The sequence below is a fragment of the Toxorhynchites rutilus genome, chromosome 1, assembly GCF_029784135.1.
Source record: "Toxorhynchites rutilus septentrionalis strain SRP chromosome 1, ASM2978413v1, whole genome shotgun sequence".
NCBI lineage: Eukaryota > Metazoa > Arthropoda > Insecta > Diptera > Culicidae > Toxorhynchites > Toxorhynchites rutilus.
This window is the reverse complement of record NC_073744.1, coordinates 56,440,929-56,466,947: the sequence shown is the minus strand read 5'-3', so window position 1 is coordinate 56,466,947 and position 26,019 is coordinate 56,440,929. Positions and strand designations below refer to the sequence as shown.

The 26,019-nt window shown below is 39.4% G+C and overlaps 1 pseudogene; it reads left to right on the top strand.

Annotated features, from left to right (window-relative positions):
* Nucleotides 1-13,296: 13,296 nt before the first annotated feature.
* LOC129763130 (replication factor C subunit 3-like) overlaps nt 13,297-26,019 on the top strand; it is a 68,021-nt pseudogene continuing 55,298 nt past the window's right edge.

The following is a 26,019-nucleotide window of genomic DNA, read 5'->3' as shown; positions in this document are numbered from 1 at the left end:
TTACACGGATTTCATAATATTCGCAAGCAAAATCTAATTTACATATAAAATCTTATTTACTAGAAAGGAATTTTCGAGTAAAAATCAGATTTAATTTATTGGAACGTTATTTCGTTATTAGAAATGAATTAAAAACCATAATTAAATGTGAGCTGCTAGCTCCCAGTACTCTCAAACAAAACACCGTATGGCACATCCCTAACCGGGGTATGTGTCGAGCAGCAATCACGTTTGCTGCAGCCCGAAAAACTCTGATCCGATTCGGCAGGCGGAAAATAAATATAAATCGCAGCGAAACGTATAAAAAGGCGATTAAATTGGCACACATGTCGTGACGTGACATTTTTTCCCGAAGAGGCGAAAAAAAAAGTTATAATAAATAGTCCATAACCGTAACGAAGCGAATTGAGCTCGGCACGGCAGGATCGGCAAGCGAGAGATTGAGGTATCAAAAGCTTTCCTTCACGTGGTGCTCCTTCCCATATTTTATAATTTCATTTTTATATTTCGTTAGCGTCATGCGGAAGCCGCATGATCTTCTCTGTGATATGCTTTTTTTATCCATTCATTGTGAGCACTAGGAATGGGAACGCCGAGGGGAGGGGTAGAGAGAGGAAAGCGGACTCGAAAGAAAGCGGATAGAATGGAAAATTATTGTTGCTGTTCCGAAGGACGCAGGAAATGGGACTACCGAATGGTGATTAACAAACACGTTTCGCCCGGGTAGGAATTGGTAGAAGTGGAACCTATCGAGCGTAAGCTATTATTTATGCTTGCGATTATCTCCGGGTGACCGTTAGAGGATGGCATGTTTTTTTTCCTACAGATGTAGTAATTTTCTCATTTCAAAGAACCTTAATTGCGCATCAGCTGTCGCATGCAGGGAAAACACAATGGATACGTGAAAGCGAAGAAAATTATCGTCATAAATTTGCAAACTCAGGCAACGTTCCGAAAATGTGTTTTTTATCAGATTTTATTCCACCGCGCCATTCGCAATCAAATCAACTTCGTGAATTATCTTCCCACCGAAGATTGCCCATCAGAGAGTATCTTGATTGATCGAAATAGGATTGACACCAGTCAATGTGTCTCAGCGGTTTATTTCCTCGACGCTGTTCAATAGTAAGTGCTGAGCTGAGGCACGGTGTTCTCGTTCCATCAAGCCAATTCAGGTCACTATTTCGGAGCAGCAATTCGGCATACCCAATGGAGGAATCATTTTCCCAAGGTTGGCTCGATTGCGAGAGATTCTTTCCCACTTAGAAATTGGAATGCATCGCCAAGTGGTGGGGCCTCAATTACAAGAAAATCCGACCGAACAGAATAGAAACTAACGGATCGAGAAATAAATTACCCGTGATTTATGACAGAGTACTTTGGGATTTTGAAAGGCTTCGCTTTGACCGAGGCAAAGAAAATCATGAATAATTGACAGGGGACAACATATTCCGGGACCAAAAATGAAAGGGGAGAACGAATTTGACTGCCCCGAAGGGATTTCGAACGGGCATGAAATGCCCAGTCATTCGATAACGAAGGAGTTTGTGGTTTAATACGGTTATCTCGGGAAGATTTCCTCAGATTGGATGCCCATCGATGGTAATGTGATTTTAGGGATTAAATTATATGCTCCTTACCCAGGGGTACATGTATTTTTAAACTAGAAGTATCCACACATTCACTGAACAGTTAGTGACATGAGTTATTTTTTAATTGAGAGACGCACAGAGAGCGAGAATATCATCGAAACGTTACATGATTTAATTATTTAATAAGAGCTTGTGGAAGTTCATGGTGGCTCTTCACTAGATCGGATAGATTTGGTAAGAAATGATTTGTATGATTCAAAAGTGGTGAAAACAGAAATCGTCCGGCTCAACCGAAAAAAGTTTGAACACGAAGAATTAATGACATTAATCGACCAAAATTCGTGTGAAACGCTAACAGAGCTTGCAGAATCGTTAAGAGTAACTCGACAAGCGAAACGACTAAATCCGAAGGATACATCTAAAAGCAAGGAAATTATGTTCCAAACGAATTGAAAGCAAGAGATGTCGAAGGGAGATTTGGCATGTCCGAAATAATGAACACTTGAACGGTTCAAAAGGCAATATTCGTTGTATAGAATCCTTGGACGAAAAATGAATTCACAACGACAATCCAAAAGCAACACATTGTATGTAAAAATCGGCCAACCAGTAACATTAACGTCGAAGCTGACTATCCACGGTACCAAAGTAATGCTCTGTATTTGGTGGGACACGAGTCGATAATATTCCATCATGACAACGCACGGCCTCTTATTGCTGTTCGAGCTAAAAACTGTTTGGAAAATAGCGGATCGGAAATGCTGGTTCATCCGCCTTATAGCTCAGACCTCGCTCCTTCCTATTACCATTTCTTTCTATCGAAGCAGATCGTCTTGAACGGAAGACGCTTTACTTCAAAACAGTGTATCAGTGTACCTCTGGATTTCTTTTGGAGTATCTAACATCTCAGCTCAGCTAACATATTTTTTACCCTCTCTATAGTAACTGAATTCTGAGCGTTTTAGCGTGATTATCGCTAATCTAAACCAGGGGTTCTCAAACTATTTTGTGCAAGGGACCTCTTTTCCAGAATTAAGTCATACCTTGGACCCCCATAGCCAAATTTCTTTGAAATCCTATCTTTAGTTTTTTTTTACTGAATAATTATCAATTTGAAAACATTGCAGTTGGTTAATTGGATAAACTTGACATTATATTCTCACGGAAACGGTCTGGTGTAGTGGTAACATCCGCACCTCTCAATGTTTCGTTATAACTAGAACATATGACAACCTTGGTTGTACTCCTGCCTCATCTTTGCTGATGATAACCCACTTTTCTTGCATTATCACCTTGGCTCAATCCATGGATGTGATATATTACTGATTTATTACCAATTGAGGAATTTGAAAATTTTGAAGATCTAAAAACATTTTAGTAAAATCCTTGTGTAATGCTTCCAAGTGAGTGACATATGAAAATATAACATGATCTTGAAGCTTTTGTGATAATTTTGACAAATGTGGAAACTGTGAATATTCTTCTCTGCTTAAATTTTGTTTTGAAATTTTTGTCAGAAGGGCCGATATTATTGATATTGTTTCAAACAAGTTGAAATCGTCACTCTGCAGCTGAAACACAAATTCAAAAAAGCTGAAAATCTTGCTATGCAAGAGGCTCTTGGTGGTCAGCGAACTCTAGCGTGTAGGATCAACCGAATAAAGATTTCGTCGTTTTTCTCATATAGCTGAGCAAATAATAGAGTGTTCAAAGAAAGGCTTCGAAGGTTTTTGATAGCACTCATAACATGTAGTGAAGACTGATGCCATATAGTAACATATAGTAAAGATCTGAGCCCTAGATTTTTTTGCTACTAAATGACGTCTGTGAATCACGCAATGAATGTAACTTTGAGTGAGTGGTACATCACCAGTCTCAATGTTCTTCCATGGAATAGCTTTTTCGATAAAAAACAGGAAGTGGGTTATATCTATGGTATAACCGCAAGGGTGACGTAGGACTATCGTTGATTTAGAGATCATTTGTTTGAAGTTGAATCTAAATCCATTCTGAATGAATGAATAAATGAATATTTGGGGGACTTCGAAAACGAGAGCGTTACGTTGGAGGCTCAAGGTTTTATGCATCCAATATTGGTACAAAAAACCTTGTTCTGAAGATTAATCTTCAGAAGCTTTCCTGCTAACTGCACTTGATTGACAAATCACAAAACCAAATGTATGTGGTCGCAGTATCATATGGATAGAAAACATTAAAATAAACTCGCTTGAATATAATTTTCAATTCCAAGGGGAACTGGCAGATTATTTCTCAGCAACGATCACTTCTTTTCAGGTTTCTTCTCGATAACCAGCAAACGAAAAAGTTGCGCGCGTGTATGTGTATGTGTGTGTGTGGCGACTGTTTCGATGTCTTCCCGGGGAACCGTTTTTCGATGCTGATACTCTCTTCGGTAACCTTCTCTTCTCCTTCTGATCAATCGGCTTTTCTGCGCTCCCTCACAGTCAAAACAAACTGATTGCATTTCAGGCCAGGTAATGAATCCCTCGATCCCTCGCCGTCCAGCTCGTCCAGCACGTTCAGCTCGTTCAGTAACGATGTTGTCTTGTCGATGTCCTCACGAAAAATGAATTGGTTTCAGGTAAGGTATTGTATTATAGAGACTTTAAACTTATGCAATTCATTCGTCTCTAGCCTTGAGAAGACCCTTTGAAAACTCTACTCTACTCCAGCGCTACCACCTCCACCCTCTTGCCTTGAGAAAGGCACTCGATTCCTCGCCGTCCAGCTAGTCCAGCAACGATGTTGTCCAGTCGGTGTCCACACAAAGAAAATGAATTGGTTTCACCACCAGAATATCGCTTAAAAGTATGCTTTTCGTGCGTGATTGAATCGAGAGAAGGTGTGGTTTACGATGGCAATTTGGAAGGCAAACTCGAGAGGAATGAACACTCTGAGTATGAAAATTTCGCCGTCTGAGCAATAATCGATTGAAAATTATATAATTTTCGCGATACGAACATTTTCCGTTGCACCCGCATACAATATCGGATACAAAAATATCCTGCTGATGGGGAAGGATAATCTTCGGAAGCTTTCCAGCTAACTACACTTGATTGAACATCATAAAACCAAATGTATTTAGTTGCAGTGTTGTATGGATAGAAAACATTAAAATAAACTCTTTCGCATGAATGTATTTTTCAATTCGCAGGGGAACTGGCAGATTATTTTTCAGCAACGATGATAGCAACAAGAGTTCTGCGCGTGTATGTGTGTGTGGCGGCTGCTCCGATGTTTCAAGCGGAACCGTGGCATCACTCTCCTCCTGATGGATTCCCTTCTGGCCTAAGGTGCACCAGCGACAACATGCTCCAGTCGCTGTTCAATTATAACTGAGTGGGTTTACGAGCGGCGCTCGCTTATACACCGATTGGTGATTTCAATAGCCTGTTTTGAAAGCAATTTTAAGGCTATTGAAACAAGTTTTTGGATGAAAAAGTAACAAGTATATAACGCGTAGACATTTTATCTTTCGAATGAAGTGTTTATCATACCATTTCGTTCAGTTGTTTAGGAGCTATTAACGCTCAAAATCTCGGTCTCCGGCGTAACGTTTTCGTTTTCGAAACTTTGATTTTACACCCCGGTATAGAAATGAAAGACGTAGTCCTACGTCAAAAAAATTAAAAAAATTGTTGTTCGAAAATTTTTTTCCATGTAAATGTGCCCATCGTCCAATGTATGGAAAACTTGTTGGAAATTCTAAGGGTTACTTTTATCTAATTTTTTTTTCAGAATTTAGAAAGCATATGTTTTCCAGAAAAAAGAATTTTAATTTTCAAAATATTTTTTTTTCAATGAAATTTTTCTCCAAAAATTCTTTGATAATGTTTAATGGAAACCTAAGTAGTTTCCTACATTTCATTCTCTGGCCATCTTTTTGTAGATGTTATAGTTTTTAAATTAAGATTTTTCGAAAAAAAAGTTGAAATCCCCCTAATTTAAAAAAATATCATACCTAAAAAAAATTAGTCAAAGAATGGAATGTACTATAAATTCGTACATTCCATTCTTTGACTAAAATTGGTTTTCATTATAGATTATCAAAAAAAATTTTGGAAAAAAATTTAATTAAAAAAAATATTTTGAAAATTAAAATTCCTTGTTCTCGAAAACATATGCTTTCAAAATTCTGAAAGAAATAGATATGAATAGCCCTTAAAATTTCCAACAAGTTTTCCATACATCGGACGATAGGCACATTTACATGAAAAAGTTTTTCGAACAACAACTTTCTCATGTTTTTCTTTGAAAAAATGCTATTAATGTTCGACTCGTAACATTTTTTTTTACATAAATTATCGCATTTTAAATGCTCTGCTAACTTTTCTCTATTTAGAAACATGTCAAGAACATGTCAAACGTGAGAATTTACACACAAAAATGTTACGAGCAAAACATTATTTTTTTCAGAAGTCTTCATACAAAAATCACATATATTCCGAAAACTATAAAAGATAGAAAGTTGAAGTCTCCGACAAAAGTTTATATTTTAAGAAGATCTAAAACTTCATCGAATGCACTATATTGCTATATTGACTTTTAACAAAATTAGGTTAAGTTGTAAAAGTACCCATCTTTCGATGTATGGACGACTAGTTGGAAATTGTAAGGGTTATTCATATATGTATTTTTGGGAATTTTAGAAAAATACGTTTTGGAGAAAAATGAATTTTAATTTATTAAAAAAAAATTTTGTCAGCGAAATTTTTTTCCAAACTTTTTTTTGGCAATTTTTGGTAAAAATTTAAACAATTTCCTACATTTCATTCTTTGACAAGAGTTTTTCGAATATTTCAAGTATGCAAAGTTCGTTAAATGAACCATGTCTTTACACCCACAACGTTTCACTACTATCAGAGATGGTGCTGCCAACTCCTAAGACGAGTTGGCATGAAATTCGTCTGTTGTTAACGTTTGCATTAAAAATATTGACTTTTTTCGGGTGATGATAGAAAGAAACTAAGACAGATGATTGAGTTTGATAAATTTCCCATGGAAGGCACTTATTAACTTACTTGCAGAAAAAAATCTACGCCCTTGCGAGTGGCCTTCCGGCAGTTAACCGGAACATTCGTCATGGCGGACGAAAACATGCGTGTAGCCATGTTTTTGAGTTCTTTCTCCGTTTTATTTATCAATTCCTTCTCAGTTTTCGCGACAAAATTGTTGGAGTAGAGCTTAAGCTTCAGGTTTTCCCAGAAAATTTCGATGGAACGCAGCGGGGGGACGTTGGGCGGGTTCGCGAGTGGTGGGCCGACGCCAGATCCGGCCAGAACATCGCGTCTTCGCCCTTATGGTATTTCTTGATGAATGACGCAACTTCCGGCAGGCACTTCGTTCTATAAATTTTCCCATTCACGGCCAGTCCGGAGCTAAAGAAGAGCGGCTTTGACAACCCCTTCTAGCTGATTGTCAGCCACAGCAGCACCTTCTTGGGGAACTTGGTGTGTGAAATAAACTTCACTTCGGAGCTCACTTCCTACGTGGGGGAAGAAAAATACGAAGTGCCCTGCCAGTCGTTGCCATCCAGAGATAGGTTTCGTCATCCATTACCACCTCCACGTCGCGATTCGCCGGGAAAATCGACATCACTATTCAATTCAGCCGCTGCCGCTGCGTCATTGCCTGCAGCTCCAAGATCAGTGGACGGAACTTCCGCTTCCTGACATGTACGTCCATGTTCGCCAGGTACTTTTTCACTGTTTGGCAGGTTGCACCGACCTCCCAGCCAAGCGCACCCAGCGATGTAACCACTTTTCCCTCGATCTTCCCCTTTCAGCATCCTCTGGTGCTTCTTGTCGCTCAAGGTCGTCGGCCGTCCGGAACCGGGCTTTCTTTCGATGCTCTGATTGTTGTTCAATAGTGCCAAGATGTTGGAGATGCCGGAACAGGCGCATCCGGTGTCCACAAAGTGCCTCACGATGTCCCATGACCGCGGCGGGGTACCGTTCTTTGAACGCGCACACTTCTGAACGGAGTAGCTTCACTGTTTTCGCCATCACGGTTAAAGTTCGGCTGATAGAGATGTCAATTTTTTTCAGCTGACTCATGGGTTACTAGGATTGATGCTACATGGGTAGTTTCGTCCAGGGCTTTACATAGTCATAGTCAAATGAGGATAGTCAGCTGACTATCTGACAGACTATATCCGTATTCAGTTAGTAATGGCTTTTGGCTTCTCCACGCAGTTTCTCCGAGTCCGTCGAGCGTTTAGTCGCTATCTAACTCTACCGACTCGACTATATCATTTCATTCTTCCCAGTCAAATTGTCCTCATTGCATTTTAAAGCGACTTCCCCCAAAACGAATTCGTTCCTCTCTTTCTCTCTCCCATGTACGTGTGTATGCAATGATGTTTGAGTTCAACGTGGTTTGAGATTCGCTACAGGTGAGCTAGACTCTTTTGTATCGTACACGAAAATTACTCACACATATAAAATAGCGTGCAGTGTGTGTGTGCGCTATTTTGCACGCTATTTACTAATACTAACGCGAGAACCTTTATAGCATAAATTTCTAAGTTCGTTGGTTTGATGTCGATGAGTAGACAATTGGCGATCTAACCCAAAACGTGAACGATCGGTGAGACATCTGGATTTTGTTTTTGAACTAAGAAAATGATGCTAATGTAACCTAAAACTCTAAAACAAAACACGTATATTTTACTTCCGGGCTTTCCAAGGTAGTTTTCAAATGCAGGAATCATGCGTTTTTCTACTTGTTAACATGTTATATATAATTTTGCGCAGAATTAAATTTCTTCCGAACTCATCGCAATCAAATAATCTTTGATGATTATAGCAATGTAGTTTATGGAAAGAACTACAAACCTCCCATAAACTCACATTGCAAAATTTAAAATCATCATCACTTTCACCGCAGCGCCGCCTAGGTGTAGATTTGTACGTTAGATCGTCAGTAAACCGTCCATTGATGGAGTAACTTCTTTTTTGTATCAGAAATCATGTTTTCGTTCCTCTTTATAAGGACGTGAAAATAAGTTTGCGTACGCGGGTATAAATTTTGTTCCTAGGGGAGTAGAATTGTGGATTGAAGTCATTTGAATGAAGAGGCAGATTTGTATTCATTAGTCGAGTCAGTTAAAATAACCACTGACTGGACTAAAGGGTGTGTCACATCAAATTGCATCACGGAAAAAACGCTGTAGAAATTTAATTTTTAGGAATTATATCTTCAGCTTTCGCTTATAATCAGATAAGAGTGTATAGATCACGTTGGCCATGCTTCACTGTCAATTTTTCGTAAATTTGGAAAAATGTCGTCGAACGAAAAAGACCGTCGTGAGTTAATTCTGTGCACTCATTTCGAGAATCCGGAGTTGTCACATCGGGACATCGGTAAGATGCTGGGAATCGTCCAATCCACGGTCAGCAGAGTACTAAAACGATACTTCGAGAACCTAACCATCGACCGGAAGGTGAAGAACAGCAAAAATGGATGCTCCGTCAGTGAAAAAGATCACAAGCGCGTAGTTAAGCAGTTTAGACGTGATCCGAGAAGTTCGGTCCGGGATGTCGCCAATAAGCTGAATTTGTCAAGTTCATTCGTCCAGCGGACCAAGCAGCGGGATGGCCTGCGTACATACAAGGTTCGGAAGGCTCCTAACCACGACGAAAGGCAAAGCATGGTGGGGAAGACGCGAGCCCGGAAGCTGTACACTGAAATGTTGACGAAGCCGCATTGCCTGGTAATGGACGAAACCTACGTCAAAGCGGACTTTCGTCAGCTGCCGGGCCTGTTGTTCTTCTCCGCAGAGGACAAATTCAGCGTTCCGGAGGAGATTCGCAAGCAGAAACTATCCAAGTTTGCCAAAAAGTACATAGTGTGGCAAGCGATCTGCTCTTGCGGAATGCGGAGCGCCCCCTTCGTGATGACCGGCACGGTAAACGGGCAGGTTTACCTTAAGGAGTGCCTACAGAAGCGCTTACTACCACTATTGAAGCAGCACGAGGGCCCGACCATCTTCTGGCCGGATCTCGCTCCGTGCCACTATTCAAAGGACGTGTTGGAGTGGTACGAAGCCAACGGGGTCACCTTCGTGCCAAAGGAAATGAACCCGCCCAACGCACCGGAGCTTCGCCCAATAGAGAAATATTGGGCGATTATGAAGCAGGCCCTCCGGAAGAACCCAAAGGTTGTCAAATAGGAGGCGGACTTCAAGAGAAAATGGATTTCTGTTAAAAAAAAACTACAACCTGACGTTGTACAGAACCTTATGGACGGGGTAAAGAGGAAAGTGCGAGCATACGGGCTTGGGTTCGAAGTATGAATAAAAAGAAAATGCCAAAAGTTGTTTAATAGTTTTTATTTTACTGTCTAAAATTTTCAAAAGGATCGGGCGAATTTGTACAGCGTTTTTTCCGTGATGCAATTTGATGTGACACACCCTTTAGTTCATCAATAATCCTCGCTAGTCAACGCTAGTCAATTCATTTTTCTAGATAATTCACTTTTTGTTGTGGGCGACTTCCGAAGCATTTCTAGTAGAAGCGAAGCTACTGAGAATAGAGTCGGTCTTCATTTTTCACCTTCGAAGATTTCGGGCCCTGGTTTCGTCAGTGCGTGTGAAGGTAAACCCATGAAAAATCGGCAATTTTTGTCCATTTTTTTCAAGCAAACGTTAGAAAAACTTTCTCCCTGTAGAAGTGCCCAACATCTGATGTATGGATGACTTGTTGGAAATTGTAAGGGCTATTCATATAATTTTTTGTTGAGAATTAAAAAAAATGTTTTGAGAAAAATTAGTTTTAATTTTTGAAATATTTTTTTCAGCGAAATTTTTACAAAACATTTTTTTATGAAAATCTTTACAATTCTCTACATTTTATTTTCTGACCAGAATTTCGTAAGTATTATAGTTTTTGAGTTATAAATCTTTACGAAAAATGTTAAAAAAAATTGAAAAGAGCCAAAGTAGTCTAATTCTTATTTGAAGATTTCAAGTATGCAAAGTTGCTTAAATGTTTTTACACCCACAACGTTTCACTGCTATCTGAGATGGCGCTGCCAACCCCTAAGACGAGTTGGCATGAAATTAGTCAATACTCTTTTTCAACGAACAATCCTGTCATCGGAACACTTTTTAAGGCTGTAGACAGAAGTTGCCTTCAGTTCACGCAGTGAATTCGTTTTCATGTCTTCAATGGTTTATGTCTTTAACTAGCTGCGGCTTTCTCATGCCCAAAACATCAACCAAAATATAACGAACGGTCTCTTGACAAAAATTGAATCCACGGGCTTGCTCTCTCAAACGATTTAAAAAAAAAGATTATTTCCGAGAACCATTCTTTAACATTGTCGATGTTTGTGTTAGTTGAAGATGTGGATGGTCGTGCTTATCGTGGCAAATCGTTCAACCCTTTCGCGGCCGTATTCGAATGCCTTATACAGGTAAACTTCGATATAACGTACATTTCACTTTCAAAATTGTACGTTGTATCGAATTGTACGTTATATCGAAGCATAATAAAGAACTTTGAAACGTAGCTTATATTACTTTATTGTGTTGCTGTTTGAGTAAGATTCATGAATAAATTCAATTAGAAGACGAAGCCAACTTTTCTCATGATGTCTCCCTAGGTTCTAATTGAAGCTTGATGCATTTAGACCCCGAAACCACAAAACAGTTGTATTTCGGGATTGGTTAAAGTTGCAACACAAGCTGTAGTATCAAAATACAGATAATTTATTGTTCTTTCAGAAAAAAAAATATGCAAAAAGTTTTTTTTTGGACTTGTGATAATGTGTACGTTATATCAAGGTAAAATGTACGTTATATCGAGTGACGTTATACCGAGGGTATGTTATATCGAAGTTTCCCTGTAGTTGAGTCATGTATTCTGTATTCTGCAACAATTTTGTGTTGCAAACAAGAAAATCCTTGGTAGACTATGACTATGAAACAACATCAATAAAAAAACAAAATTTATCTGGAGAGAAGAAACAATGTAGAAATGTTATTCAAAACGCAGGAAAAAATAAACATCATTTAGAATTATTCATTTATAAACATACAACAAAACGCACCCCATCACTGATGAATGCAGCCATGTCAAAAATTCTAGTCGTAACAGTAGTATCATTAGCGAATAAACAAATCATCTTTCTCCCATATACTTTCAGCATATCGGAACGATGATTCAGGTCAAAATTCAAGCAAAACATCCAACTAAACGTCCCTGCTATGTGCCATGACCGAAATCAATTGCATTATTCCGAAAACCTACTCCAGCGGACTTCCAACCGAGAATCCCTGGCATCAGATTCACTATGTGGGGCCCATAAAAAATGTACCAAGAGCAATACAGCATCAGTGCGAAGGCCGAAACTGATTCAAATCTCCGTGTTCTGCAGGAGACCAACTCCAACTCTTCGGTTGTGGCTGCGCCGTCCGTCCGGGTAGGATGCATGCAAGCCAGGCCAGGAGTGAACGATTTATTTATGAACAATGTAACATTTTATTTCACTTCACCATTAGTATGCCGGAGCGCAGCGAAAGTGTGCGAGAGACAGGAGGACTGGAGAAGCAGAAACAAAATAAGAATAATGTAATATGTATGTAGCATGAGGGCACCAAATGCGATATTTATGTAGAAAACTCTCCCATAGCGAGGCGGACGAGCGAACGCTGCCAGGGCTAAAGCCGGAGTCGGAATCGAGCCGAGAACGGAGCAGTTTTTAATGAATATAATTTATAAGCGTTTTTTGTTTAGCCATCCGTTTTCCACCCCTCCGTTGGCACCTCTTGGTGGCATCCTTCCGTGGCACGCCACGTACGTGAAGCCGATTGACGTAGTGTGATACACATACAAAACGTGAGACGGCAAAAACACGAACCCATCGCCACCCACTTTTATAACCCAGCCACCCACTTTGTTTCAGCTGCTGCCGTTGCGATGGGGGCTGCCTTTCGCTGACGATGCCGCCGTCGATGCCTTCGGCACGTGAAAACTCACTAAATGTGAGCTCATTCAGTTCTCCCACAGCGAACGACGTCCCTCGCTTCGCTTCCTTTCCCCTTTTACCCCGCTGGCGTGATACAAACGAATCCAAACATTTTATTATTATTAAACTTAAGTACTCCCCCTGTTTTCCGTGCTATCATTTCACCTAGTCATCAAATTGACGTAATTGTTGTGCTCCGGAGCCGAGCGCGCTGCTAATGCGTACCTTTGTACCGAAGCCTTCGCCTCAGTGAGATATTATTCTGTCCCGATCATTAAATTTTAGAGCACTGAAACACTAATTGAATCAAAACAAGCAGTTTCGTTGTTCCCCCGACTCCGCCCGCTAGCATCAACCCTTTTTATTTGGTAAGATAGTAGCGCTCGAAGATTTGATAACCCCTCCCCCACCGAGAAACCACGTTCCCCCGTTTACGTTCACGTAACAGGATTGGAGCGGCGGTTTACAGCGGGTAATAATAACGGGGTGTTCTTTGAGTGCGGGACTCTCGATTCAACTATGATGCTTGGCCCGCCGGTATGAGGCTATGATTCGCTGATTGCAAAGGTGCTGCATGAAAACAAGTTGGTCCCATTTCTCACTTGCAAGCGCGGCTCGCATTCCCGGAAATAATAACTGGACAATCGCGAGGGAGAGACAGTGGGACACATTTGTCCATAAAAGCAGATGTGCGCAGTCATCAATATGTGCTCCTCAATATCACTTGTCAGAGCCATTTGTACCCATAACGGAAGATAGCTCAGTTCCTGACGACTTGGAACGACGATGTCGTCCCCGTAATCGCCATCGTTGTCAACAATTGTCAACATTATTGCCGTACCGGTTTTTCGCTGGCCGTTGTGTAGTACTTGCCGGAGTGAATTGGATGTTTTGTCGTAGCGGCTGCTGATTTCGCTGTGGCGGACTTGAACCGTGACACAGTGCAAGTCGTTATCGTCATAATAATATCCATTATTTTCTTCTCTTTCATTTGCTCGAAATTACAGCGTTTATTGTTGAGTGATTTTAATGAATGTGGTTTTTATTTCTCTATTTTGTTGCAGAAGGCGACCGGGTCGGCCCATAAAAAGAGCGGACCACCTTCCTCACAGTGTCCATCCGTCATCGCCAATTCCTCCGGCGGCGGTGAACCCGGGGCAAGCGGCGGGTCACCCGCTCGGAGCCCAACTGTTTCCCTAGAGGGCGAGATAATTATGGAGTGAGCGCGCCGGAATGGCATCTGTAAATGACGGCATCGTTTTTGTTTGGTGCTTCTGCTTTGTTACTACACCACTGATAAACTATCTTCCATTCCATTCGCTGCGATATTCGAAACAACACACGAACGCAACACTTGTCGAAACAACTCAGCATTATTAATAGTTTCACATTTCGTCTTCTAATTTCCCGCACGCTGAATAAACTTGTTTCGAGATCGACATGCCTTGCATAAATTTATCGAGATGAGTAATTGCGCCCCGTAATGGCGTTTGAGCAGCGAGCAATAGCTCGAATTTGCATAAGTGATAACTCAATTAAAATTTACTGCCGAGACCTTCTAGGCTTGGCTGGTAGGCCTCGAGACGTAGCTGCCATAAGACGGGAGAGAATGCGTCCAACGGCAATGCGATCGTCGTATAATCTAATTGCCTCTAATTAGCACAGCCGAAAGTGTGAGCAATTGGATAGATGGTTCTCGAATTTTATAATGCGTTTTCATGTCTTAGCCTTATGTTTTTTTTCCGCTATGTAGTTGGGGCTGTTCTAATTTTTGCTGAATACCATCTGTTTGGGTCGTTTCAACTCTTGTCTGTTTAAAAGGTATAAGCACTGAGTCGGCATATCTCTGGGCCAACAAAACGACCCCGAGGATCGGAGCTACCTAGTAGTGATTCCCAAAAAAAATCGAAGCAAAATATCAAAGACCGGGCTGAATGAGCAGATAAAAGATGCACATAACACTCTTCAAAACAACACCACAAAAACCACTATCGAATCTGGAACCTCCTTCAAAGAAGCCTTAGAGCAGATGAAAGTTGGAATTCTCCCGGAGAACTACCCCAACACTGAACTGACTACAGCTCAACTAGATTCCCAATGAAATCCACGCGGATTGGGCGCTAACAGTCGACGAAGCTTCAATGAGTCACCTTGTTGGCAACAACTTCAAAATATACTTCTGATTTGGCGAAACTAATCTGAGTAAAACAAATCCAAAACAGCGCTAAACCACAACTCCAAAAAACTCCAGTGTGCTCGAAGGAGATCTGGTGCCAACAAACGAGAAACATCATAACTCCAAAAACCCAGGTAATCTGAAGTCTTCAGAGTCCAGTGACTGCAAACTTGAGGAGCCACAAAATGTTCAAAACCAACAGAAGTTTCTCCGAAAAACAAGAAACTTGACAATCTGAATGTTCCTGGCCCAAGCGGTTCAAACTCAACGGCAATCGCAAATAGGGTAGGAACTTCAACCACGACAAGTGAAAAAGGTGAGTTTCTTCAAACCCCCCATCACACCAGATCCAAAACGAACATAGACACTGGAACAAGCAAAAAACCAGACCATATTTTCAGCATAACAGATGGGGTTCCGATTCTCCCAAATAAACCCCCGAATCGGTCAACCCAACCTAATGCAGTACACCAAAGTTTTGCAAATAAACCTCCATCACGCTAAAGCAGCGTCGAGCGTTTTATCCAGGAGATTTACAAAAGACGCTGTGGATCTAGCTCTTATCCAAGAGCCTTGGGTTCACAAAGGAAGAATACTAGGTATTCAAACAGGTTCATGTAAGTTGTTCTACGATTACAAGCATGACTCCCCAAGAGCTGCTGTCTTAGTAAATGCAAACATTAAATGCTTTCCTATTACAGAGTTCATTCAAAGGGACATCGTCGCAATCAGAGTGGAAGTACCCCAACCGCCAAAGGAAGATCCGACATCATAATTGCGTCGGCTTACTTTTCTGGCGACGTTCCTGAGGTTCCCCCACGAAAGGTAGCGGCGTTTGTTAACTACTGTAGGGAAATTAACAAGGACTTCATCATCGGATGTGATGCCAACGCTCATCACACAATGTGGGCAGGTACCGACATCAACTACCGAGGTGAGTGTCTTTTAGAATTTCTCTCGTCAAACAACATAGATATTGCTAACAAAGGAACTGAACCAACATTCATAAACGCAATCAGACATGCAGTCTTAGACCTATCGTTGTGTAGCCCGGTTATTCTTGACAAGATTCATAACTGGCACGTTTCCGAAGAGGCGTCTTTGTCTGATCATAGACACATTATTTTTGAATGGGATGGTGACATGATAGTTCAGAGAGAATACCGAGATAAAAAAAAACAACTGGGATCAGTGTTCCCTTGAACTCGAGTCAAAAACTCTAAACTCAAAAATAAGGTCGATTCAGCAGCTTGAATTAGTTTCAAAAGAATTAAACGAAACAATAGTCTCTGCCTACAACAGCAATTGCCAATAAGAAGAGTTTCTTCGACAAGAAACGTTCCTTGGTGGAATAAAAGGCTTGAACAGCTTCACAGCGCGGAAATTGTTCAACAGGGCAAACATTTCTTCGGACTGGTCTCAATATAAAACGGCTCTAACTGAGTACAGCAGAGAACTGAGACGATCCAAACGAAAATCCGAAAGCATTGAAAATACTCCATTCGTTGCTAGACTTAATAAGACTCTGGTAAAGTACCACTCGAACGGGCTAGGTTCCCTTAAAAAGGACGACGGTTCGTTTACAAAAACTCCCTCAGAAGTCCTAGACTTACTGATGAAGACTCACTTCTCGGGATTCACAACTGTCCACTCGAATACAAATCCTGGCTATAATAGCAACACAAAAAGTTCCCGAAGGTACCTCACAAGCCCTGAAGGTACAAAAGATGTCGCTAACATAGTTGCTGGGTTAGTCTTCAAGAGGGCCAGAGCAGTAAACGCGGTGAGATCCTTTCTACCTTACAAATCTGCAGGTGTAGATGGGATTTTCCCAGCCCTGATTCAAAATGGAGAATCAAAACTAATTCCACCTCTTATCGAGATTTTTAAGGCAAGTCTGATACTAGAGCACGTTCCTTCGATATGGAGACTTGTTAAAGTAGTTTTCATTCCAAAAGCTGGGAAACGTGACAAATCACTCCCAAAGGCATTGAGACCAATTAGTTTATCATCAATATTGCTGAAAACTATGAAAAAGTATTATAGGAATACATAAAGTCTGTATTCATGTCCAAATGCCCAATATCTAAATACCAGTTTGCCTACCAATCAGGCGAATCCACAGTAACAGCGCTACACACGCTTGTAGCAAAAATTGAAAAATCTCTCTCGTCAAAATAAACCGCTCTACACTGAGAGAAATAATTAGTAAATATAACGAATTTTTTGGTAAATACTACCAATCTATAGTCATTTTCGACCGTACTAATAAACACATATGTCAAGGAGAACCATGATTCGGAAGCTCAATATCGGCTACATTTTCTCACCGAAAATGCACGTATCAGAATTATATCCTTATTATACCTCCGTATTGCCTTATGGGAACAATAAAAATGGTTAATACGCGCTTTTCTCCCCAGTTTTCAGATATGACAATATCCAAGCTTACTAATGTTATTGAGTAAAATATACTAATCTCTGGTAGCGATGCGGGTTTGTTGACAATATGTACAAAAAAAATTGTACATTCTATTAACTTTGCATTACCAAATGTATATGGTAGTTTTCGACCGAGGATTTTTCTAAGTGTATGCGCGTTTCTTGGCATCGAAGGTGCCTTTGATAATGCTTCTTATCTATCAATGGCAAAGATACTTCGATAGCTGCATAGTCCAATGGATCAGGGGCATGCTCACACATAGACGAATCAACTCGGAGCTGGGCGGGTCGTCGTCATCTGTAATTGCAACGAAAGGTTGCCCACAAGGAAGGGTTCTATCACCTCTCCTTTGGTCACTTGTAGTTGACGACCTTCTGGTAAGGTTAGAGGTAAAAGGATTCGAGGTTTTGGGCTTTGCCGATGATCTAGTCATAATGGTACGTGGCAAGTTCGACGACGTATTATCGAGCAGAATGCAGATGGCCTTAAACTTTACACAATCTTGGTGTATCACAGAAGGTCTGAGCATAAATCCCTCAAAAAAAACAATTATTCCTTTCACCAAAAAGAAAAAACTGCATTTGCAGTCTTTACATCTTGGGAGAGAGGAAATAAAAAGCAGCGCTTCAGTGAAATATCTAGGTGTTATCTTAGATGCCAAACTAAACTGGAACGCGCACTTAGATTCAAAAATCAGCAAGGCCAACTCAGCCCTATGGGGATGCTCTAAAATGATAGGAAGAACATGGGGCCTTAAACCAAAAATGGTTAATGGTCTACACTGCAATTGTGCGGCCTAGGATAACCTATGCCTCACTTGTATGGTGGCCGAAGACTAAGGAGACTGTAGCTACAAAAAAGCTAAACAAACTCCAACGACTAGCATGCGTTGTATTACTGGAGCAATGCGAAGTACAAAGGCATTGGAGGCTATCCTTCGCCTGGTACCTTTGAACCAATATGTTCAGCTAGCGGCTGAAAAAAGCGCTCTAAAGCTTAAAAGATGGAAAAAATACTAGACGGGGACAAAACTGGTCACTTGAGCATCCTGAATCTCTTACCCATTGGACCAGCCTCAGAGATGAACAGTGGTTGGATGGAACCAAGGACTAGTTATGACATTCCATACAGAGTGATCGAACATTCTCGTTCAGTATGGGATGAAGGTGGCCCCAACGTTCGTAATGGTTCAATCATGTTCTACAGGTGCCGGAGTGTATGGTCCCAGAACAAAAATCTCTGTGGCTATAGGAAACTGCCCAACAGTTTTTCAGGCAGAAATAACTGCAATAATAGAATGTTTAAATGTCTGCCTCAAAAGAAAATATAGACATACTAACATCTGCATATTCTCAGACAGTCAAGCGGCACTTAAAGCTCTAAATGCATTTGAATGTTCTTCAAAAATTGTCTGGGAATGCATTTCCCTTTTACGGCAATTAAGTCAGATAAGTTCGGTACAATTGTACTGGATTACTGGCCATTGCGGTATAGAGGGCAACGAGCGAGCAGATGAACTTGCCAGGAACGGTTCAAACTCACCATTTACTGGTCCAGAACCATTATGTGGACTTTCTGACTGTGTGTTGAAAAGCGAGCTGAATAAATGGGAAGACCGGAAAGTGACAGCCAATTGGATGGCTGCAAAACTTAAACAGGCGAAAAATTACTCAACAGCTGCTAAGCCTTAGCAAGAAAGACCTCAGCACATTCACTGGTCATGTAACAGGACACTGCCCGAGTAAATACCATCTTAAAACATAGGTTTAAAATTTGGTCTGCGTCGCCGATCAGGATTATAAATTTTATCCAACAGATTATTCCTGATTGGCCCAATCTCGCTATAGCTTTCAATCTACTCCTTCATCGATAAGTAGTAGATAAGCTAGAAGTGTAGTATAAAAGGAGTATACCACAATAGTTCAAAATAATGGACGCAGTGGTTCACACCCAACAGGGAAAAAAAGGTATTGACATTCAGATTTAGAATTGTATTTCATTTTTGAGATCCAGTGCGGTATTAACTTAGATCCTGAGATAATTTGTGCATCGACTAGAGTTTGTTCTACTGTGGGAATTTATCTAGCAATAGCTGACCCGGCAAACTTCGGCTCCAAAAAATGTTTTTTTTGTTATCAATACCTTCAAACATTCACGTTTTCTTACTAAGTTCATGGGTCCGATCGCAAAACTGTTCGTTGATTTAGTCTTTGCGGTCGTTTTGAGTTTTTATGTGGGTGTCGTATTGGTCTGAATTGATTTCCCTTGAAAGAGCGTGTTTCACTGCAGGTATCATGTAAGTTTATGAAAGCTAAGTATGATATGTCTATTTATTTAATTTTTTTACTGAACAATCTGTTTTAATTAGTTCTTATGTAAACAATATATTTTTTAATTCACATCCGTGTATATGACACGAGAATCATATACAAGTCGTTCCATAAGTTTTGGTACTTATTTTCGTACTCCTCCCACATTCATATAATAAATTATTATAAAATTTGGTTTGCTAACATAAATGGTGCCACCTCGTTTCATTCTTTTTGTTATAGTTGTTTTGTCCGATGTATCGTAGCTACTCAGCATCGTGACTATCCTCTGATCCTTCCACGCTAAGCTCCATATTATCCAATGAACAGGTTCACTAGACATTAAGCCATAAGTTGTCTCGTTGTCATCGTTGTATAAACTATAAGATTAGCATGATTGCTTGCTGTGGTGGCTGAGAGCAGACAAACGACCGCAAAGAGTTAATCTTCTAATTGACCTTTTACAATTTTTCTTTTACTATAAACATCCTAGTACTTCTATCAAAACCCGACATTATAATATCGAATTATTTTCAGACACAATTCTATTTCAAGATTTTTTCATCGCCTTCAAATAGGGAGCTGTCCACATACCACATGGACAGGAGGAAATTTGGATTGAGGAAACAACTGAATTGTGCATAAATTTAATTTTATTTCCATTTATGTTTATTTTGTTTCAAATTTTACTAGCTGTACCCTGCCTGCTCCCGCTTTGCTGTGCACATTGACGATTTATGGCAGAGAAATGTGAAGCAAGACAAAGCATTGTTTCATATGAGTTAAGATTGTGAAATACCCGTAATACTTCGTTTTTCTATTATCTGTGATGATATACAGGCTATCTGAGTGCCAACACGGAAACGCGCAATATACAGTAGAACAATCCGCATCGGAATATAAACCACACAATTCCAAAGATTGAACAATCATATAGAAACGGATGGATTGAAATTTATTATCAGACACAGTTTTAGTTCACGACTTTTCAAACACTTGCAAAGGAATACATTTGCTATAACATAGAATACATATTCAATACTAGAAAGTTAATTTACGTTCACAGCTTTATTTCAGAGGTGTGCTCCTTCCATCTGGAAATCTTAATGCTTCCTGAGGTGTTAGCAGTAGCATCAACTATCCTTGAAGTAGATTGTATATTGTGTCATAATATGAGCTCCATCAGTGCCCAATGAGGTACATATCGAGGTGAAGCAGTAGGCGGAGTATACTTGTATTCGCATGCAAAATTTCGTGTCGTAATTATTTGCGTTCTCTATGAAATGTATATGAAAGAAACAAAACAATGGTCAAAATACTCACGGTTTCATGATGATTTGAGCTCAATTTCTCATGAAATCTTGCAACGGTTTGTTTTTTAACAGATGGCAATTCTATTGTTACTTATTTCCATTATTTATATGGTAAAAAGGTCCAGAGAGCAGTTGTATTCTTAGTCCTCGGACCCATTAACATTTCCGGTGAAATGCTGCTTAATTGAACACTATTTTCCCACATCACACACACTGACACTGAGAGCCATAATAATATCAATATAGTATGGTAAAACTCAATGTCCTGGAAAAAAGGTAATGAAGATGGTAGAGTTTCGAGCGACATAGCATGCGTTACCATAACTATTTCTCAAATAGGGACGTCAGTCGTTGTGTTTATCTTCGATTACTCACCGCATCCATGTGAAAATACCTTTTTCAGGAAGTAATTTATTAATGAAAAACGTAAATTTTTTAGAGTTGCCGCTGAATATGAGGCAAATGTGATAGCGTGCAGTGAATATTTGTGAAATTACGTCGAAAAAAACGGATAAAAGTGATATTTCCATGTGCCATTTTCACTCCCCCACGATCATAGAAACAAACGGAGTTTCATTATTTTAACGTTATGAAGTTGATGTTTCGAAGACTCTCAGTGTCGGAGTGTATATTGTGAGAGAATAATCGCCAATTATTCAAAATTTCACCGAAAATGTTACTGCTTTCGAGAAGTAAGCAAACGACTGCTCTCTAGATCTTTTTACCACATAAGTAATCGAAATATGCCACGATACAATTGCCATCTGTTAAAAAACAAACAGTTGAATGATTTCATTATAATTTTGGCTTCAATTATCATGCAACCGTGAGTACTCTCAACATTGTTTTGTTTTTCCATATACATTCCATATTGAATGCAAATAATCACGACATGATATTTTGCTTGCCAATACAGATATACTACGCCTACTGCTCCACCTCCATATGTATCTCATTGGGTAAAACTAATGAAAGTTCGTTCGTTTCTATGGCCGTGGGGGAGTGAAAATGTTTTGCTGAAATATCACTTTTATTCGCATTTTTCAACGTAATTTCACAAATATTCACTGCATGCTGTCACATTATATTCATAATCAGCGGGAACTTCAATGAAACGTATGTTTTTCATTGATAAAACACATACTGAAAATAGCATTATCACATGTATTTGTGTAGGCAATCGAATATAAACACAACGACTGACGTCACTATTTGAGAAATAGTTATGGCAGCGCATGCTATGTCGCTCGAAAAACCACCATCTTCTTTACCTTTTTTCCAGTACATTGATCAGTGCCTAGCTTTTCGAGTTATGAAGCGCACGAAAACAAACAGAACAATTTTAAATGCACGGATCATTTTTTATCAATTAAAAATAAATTCAAGAAAATATAAAGTAGGACGCATCCACTGTCATACAAATGAAACACAAATGTCTGCATAACTCGAGAACTAAGCAAGCAAATAGAACCAAATATGCCATGTGGAGGTTTTTGGGGACAAGAGAAGGTCTTATTGAATGATTCTGTACGAAACATGTATTCTATGTAAGTTATGTGTTATATGTTATTTGCTAGTGATTGAACAATCTTGAACGAGAATTGTGTCTGAAAATAATTTGATATTACAATGACGAGTTTTGGTAGAAGTACAAGGAAATTTATAGTAAATGGAATATGGAAAGGATCAAAAATAATGAACAGTTCTGCGATTGAACCCATGGACGTTCACTTAGTAAGAAAACGTGAATGTTTGAGAGTATCTATATATATATATATATATATATATATATATATATATATATATATATATATATATATATATATATATATATATATATATATATATAAATGGAATGTTGTATATATAAATGGAATGTTGTCTGTCTTTCTGTCTGTCTGATTCTTATGGACGCGAAATCTACTGAACCAATTGAAATGAAAATTGGTATGTAGAGGTTGTTGGGGTCGGGGAAGCTTCTTATGATAGTTCTCCTCCTCCTCCTTCTCATGTGACATTTTTATGATTTCGAGAAAAACGAACATAAAGTTTAATGCTCTGCAATTTTCAAAGCATTTTATTTTTTTCGTTCAATATTGTTCTCAGAAATGTTAGCTACTCTCTGGCAATACTTTGACGTATGATAGTTGTAAAAACATGAAGTATCATACCAAAAAAGGCAGTTATTTGGCTGCCTTTATGTACATGGTCCTCTCTGACTGAATCAAATGAAGCATTTTTTAAGATTTGGTTCACTTTGATTGAACAATTTCGAAATATTTCTCAATCAATTAACAGTTTTGAGTCACAGTGTGCCACTCTGTTATGAAAATTAGAGCGAGAAAGATTGTGAGTTTGGAACTGCATAAACATTTGTTTGCGTTCAGCATAATAGTCTCTGCCATCTGAATATGATTGCACGGTAAACAAGTTAAGGCAAAAACTTCCCATTTTCAATCATCTTAGACAGTATTCGTCAATATAAAGATAAAATTCGAATTCACTGTCATCGCTACAGCCTTAATCGCACTCTGAAATAGTACATTTTGCGATCATTCACACTGAAGACCAGCATTTTTCACTGATCCTTTCAGTCGCAGTGGACCAAGTTTATTTTTTAATATACTCAGAATGTGCACATTTTAAACTAACGGGTTCAAGCACATTTCGACAAGGTACCTATTAGCTTCAAAAAAATGTTTTGTTGGTTTGAATTCGGCGCTTGGATATTGTTTAAATTCAATATACAAATGATTGTCACATGGTTCACTCTGTCTGCACATGATATAGAGCCATTTCGTCATGGTAAATGGTACATGGTCCGCTCTGACTGCATACTATGAGGGATTTTCGTTGATCAATCATTGAAGTTTCGATCCGTTGTTCCTGCTGTATGCGTGATTTTCCAAATTTGATAAATGTGGTATGTAGCTTACACAATGCTTAACCAAATGTAATCAATAACTCGAGGTTTTTCAATTTTGCAACTTGGTCCGCTCTGACTTAACACCGACCATATTTCAATCAAACATATTCCAACCAAACATAACAATTGGAAAATTTCGGAAAACTCTGAAGAAAATGGGAAAATTAGCGAAAATTCAATTCCCATATGTTCTACAATTTCATAGTGACAAGCGTTGTTAGTCCATTTGATGTTTGCGCTATCGAAATTGATTTTTGTTCGAAAGTGGAAATGGATTTTAATGTGATAATACTCACTCCTATAGCTTCCTCTATCTATATTAATAAAAATGGATCACCGAATGTGTTGATAAGAGCAAGGAAGGAATGAATTGTCCGATTTAGGGCTGTCTTTATTCTATCATATTTTCTGTACCAAGAATGTATGATTCCATGTAACGGAGAGAAATGTTATTTGCAAGTGGTTGGAAAATATTGATCGAGAATTGTGTCCGAAAATAGTTCCTCAATAATAATATTGACGAGTTTTGGTAGAAGTACTAGGAATTTTATAGTAAAAGATAATTTTAAAGGGCAGATCCGAAGATCAATTAATGAACAGTTCTGCGACTGAACCAATTAACATGCGCTTAGTAAGAAAACGTGAATGTGATAACGAAAAATAAATTTTGGGCGGGACGAAGTTTGCCGGGTCACCTAGTTTATAATAAAAAACCATTTTGGGTGAGGCAAAGTATGCAAGGTCAGCTAGTTTTGAATAAATCACTCGTTAGACTGATTTTATCCAATGATTTTTGGCCTGAAGGTGTGTCTATATCTCCATTCTCTAATCGAAAACCATCAACAGAGGCAGTTCAGCTGCTGCCACCTGATGACCTACAACTTGAGTCAGTTGATCATCAAAGCAGTTCCCAAGCCGCAACACAAGCCGCTTTTTTATACAAAGCTCCCTCACCCACTGTGACTCGAGCCACGACATAATTATATACTACCAAAATGTTGGCGGAATGAACACTTCGATCAACGAATATTATCTAGCATGTTCTGATGCGTCATATGATGTCTATGCTTTCACCGAAACGTGGCTCAATAGTAATACGTTGTCGCAACAATTGTTCGGTTTCCCGTACACAGTATATCGTTCAGATCGATCCGTTGGAAATAGTACGAAGACCACTGGTGGCGGAGTTTTACTGGCCATAAATTCGAAATTCATATCACGAGAGATGCTTCCTTCTGACGGCTGTACTGTTGAGCAAATTTGGGTTGCCGTGTCGTTCTATAGCCACACCACTTATATTGGCATTGCATACATACCTCCAGATCGCATAAACGACTCAACTGTAATAGATTCGCACATCTCCTCGCTCAATTGGATAACAAATCGAATGTCACTGACTGACAACATTCTATTACTTGGTGATTTCAATTTGTCCGGTATTAGGTGGACTCAGAGTACAAGTAAACACTTGTATCTATATTCTTCACGCTCATCTATGAACTGTTTAACCGAACGTTTACTAGACAGTTTTAGTGTTGCCGGTTTATGTCAAATGAACGGAATCCTCAACGATAATAATCGTATGCTCGACCTATGTTTCACCAATTCAGAAATGGTTCACAACACAACGGTGATCAAAGCTCCTTCCGCTTTAGTTAAAATATGTCGTCATCATCCTCCGCTTCTTGTTTCGTTGATCGAAACGTCACCACTCGTCTTTATTGAAACCATCGAATCTACTTACTACAATTATCGTAAAGCGAATTTTTCATCAATGAATCGGTTCTTCACAAGTATCAACTGGGACGACATTCTGATTGACAGCGATATAGAGGTAGCCACGCAGTCTTTATCTAATGTTATCCTCTATGCGATTGATCGATTTGTCCCCAAGAAAACAGCCTGCAACTCCCGTTATCCGCCATGGTCTAATCATCTTTTGAAACGTTTGAAGAGGGTAAAACGTTCTACTTTGAGGAAATTTTCCAATCTCCGTTGTGCTTTTTGGAAAGCCCGTTACTCAGAAATCAACAAAGACTATAAAAAATTGAACAGAGCGCTATTTGGAGCTCATCTGGACCGTGTTCAGAGTAATCTGAAAAAGAACCCACAAGAATTTTGGAGATTTGTTGATGTACAGAGGAAGGAGTCAGGACTACCAACCATAATGACATGCAACAATGTGGATGCTTCAAACAAAATAAGCATATGTGAGCTATTCCGAGAACAAATCAGTAGCGTTTTCGTTAGCGAAAGACTTCACGATGA